We start from the raw sequence: 2,572 nt of genomic DNA, 5'->3' as shown, positions 1-2,572 counted from the left end.
GTGTATGTGTGTGAGAGAGAGGGGGAGGGGGGAACGAGAGACGGGGTTATAAGAATGAAATCGTGGCAGGGTGTGTAAGGTAATAAACGACTGTTACGAAACGTTGCGACTGCCTGCTTGGTGAAGGCCGACGTTGACTTCAATGGTGCCGACGGTGGGGAGGATCATGGTACTACTGCTAGAATGTGTGTTTGTAAATGTATTGGTAGTGGTATTAGAGTCGACCTTCCACCGCATCCAGTCGGTCTTCTGCAGCAGCAGCAGCAGTTGTAGTGGTAAAGGGCAGCAGAAGCAGTAATAGCAGTTGGTTTACATCATAAGAGTACGGCTGCATAAGAGACAGATTGACGGCGGTTTAACAAGCATAGGGAGGGAATGAAGGAAGGTGGTTCGGAAGATAGAAGGGTAGGGAGACAGGTAGGTAGGTAGGTAGGTAGGTAGATTGATGGTCGGTAGGATGGTGGGTGATTGATAGATAAGGTTGGTTGGTAGGTAGTTGTGATGGTGATTATAAACGATCGTGTTGGTCTGTGATTGGTGGATAACTAGTTCTTCAGTCGGTAAAAGCAAGCTAAAAGATAGCTCGTGAATACGTGATTGTGTGAGTGTGTGTGTGTGTGTGCGTGTGTGTAGATATAATTTAATAATACCATATACGTACATGCATATGTATGTGTATATATATATATACATATACAGACAAACACACACATACACACACACACATCCATCCACCCATCCATACATTCATACATCTATCTATCTATATATATATATATTGCACCTTGTTTACCATTTTGTCCTTGTTCTTTTGCCACGTCATGTACCCAGTTATGTATCTATATGCACATGTAGATGAACGTATATACATACATGTACATATATATGCATATACTCATATATTGTTTATATATATATATATATTTATATATGCGTGTGTATGTATATAAATATATATGTGTGTGTGCGAACGTTTATTTGTATGTGTGTAGAGATAATTAAACACACACATATGCACATATATTTATGTAAATCCATATATGAACATTCACGTACACTGATTTATTGTATTTGCATGTAATGTATGCATATACAGAAATATATGCAGATGCCATATATACATACGTACATATACATACACACACACACACACTCACACATATAGTATGCATTATACTCCCACATGTACACATTCGCAAAAACACTGTCACACGTACATTCACATTTTCTGCAACATTGTAATTCGGTCACCGTCTGAAAATTGTAAGTATTGATTTTTCATATTGGCAATGTGCTATAAATTTTCAGGTAGGTATTTGGATTTGAATCCTCAGTAGATGTCTGGTACTATCGTATCAAGCTCGGGTGTGATACGATATAAGAGTCTTGAGGTCAGATTTTAACCCATTGGAACAAAAAACAACAAAACTTAGAGGAAGTAAAAATCTGTTGTTGTTAAGGCTGCAAGCTGGCAGAAACGTTAGCACGTCGGGCGAAATGCTTAGCGGCACTTCGTCCGTCTTTACGTCCTGAGTTCAAATTCCGCCGAGGTCGACTTTGCCTTTTATCCTTTGGTAGTCGATAAAATAAGTTGAAGTTGAGCACTGCAATCGACTTAACTCTCCTCTAAATTTCAGGCCTTGTGCCTATAACATAAATGATTTATTATTATTATTATTATTATTAGTTACTTTTAATTTGCATGTTGGGTATAATCATTTTCCGAGACACACCCAGCGTCCTTGGGCGAGTGAAGGATAAGGGATGTTACAGTATGCCTGAAAGCTAGGGGGCAGTAGCAGGGACAGGGGGCGGTAGCGAAATATCTTCATGTAATACAACACAGACATTTAAATTGATAGGGTTTTTCTAAGGATGTGGGCAGTATTTGTGAGCCCGATCTCTTGGATTTCTCTGAGACATGGTTCTCCTGGGATGTTATTTAGATGTTTTTGATATCCGTTATCATACCGAAGGCTTTAAGATGCCACATCCTTTGTATTTCAATTTCCAGGTCTTTTTATTTACTTAATTTGTCAAATTCCTTTAATGATATATTTTTATCAGTGGGAACATTTTTATCTATTAGTCTACAAGTATTTTCTTCCCTGTCTTTAATGAGTATGTCTGGTCGATTAGCCGGGATCGTTCTGGTGGTGTAGATTGGAAAATCCCAGAGGATAGTGACATTTTTAACTTAAACGACTGGCTCAGGATGATGTTCATACCAGCAAGCAGGAGTGTTGATTTTGTAGTGTTTACATATTTTCCAAACTAAATACTGTCCCACCCTATCGTGGCGATTTTTGTATTCGTTTGGTGTCAGCACAGGATATTCCGAGACGAGATGGTCTATTGTTTCGTCAATGTATCTCAGAATCTGCATTTATGGTCAGAACCGTTTTGAAGAACGTTAACCTGGTAGTTTTTGGTAAGCAAGCTTTGGTCTTGTGCGGCTGATATTATTATTATTATTATTATTATTACTACTATTATTATTATTATTATTATTATTATTATTATTATTATTATTATTATTATTATTATTATCATTATTATTATTATTATTATT

The 2,572-nt window shown here is 37.4% G+C and overlaps 1 long non-coding RNA gene across 1 annotated transcript in view; it reads left to right on the top strand.

Moving 5' to 3' along the window:
* The first annotated feature begins 590 nt into the window (after positions 1-590).
* LOC106878503 (uncharacterized) overlaps positions 591-2,572 on the top strand; it is a 38,332-nt gene continuing 36,350 nt past the window's right edge. The window contains exon 1 of the long non-coding RNA XR_001410506.2: positions 591-1,263. This is a non-coding gene — a long non-coding RNA (uncharacterized LOC106878503). The remainder of the gene's footprint in view (positions 1,264-2,572) is intronic.

The sequence above is a fragment of the Octopus bimaculoides genome, chromosome 8 (genome assembly GCF_001194135.2).
Source record: "Octopus bimaculoides isolate UCB-OBI-ISO-001 chromosome 8, ASM119413v2, whole genome shotgun sequence".
NCBI classification, from domain to species: Eukaryota; Metazoa; Mollusca; class Cephalopoda; order Octopoda; family Octopodidae; genus Octopus; species Octopus bimaculoides.
The sequence above is the reverse complement of the archived record's forward strand: the minus strand, read 5'-3'. Positions and strand labels throughout refer to the sequence as shown.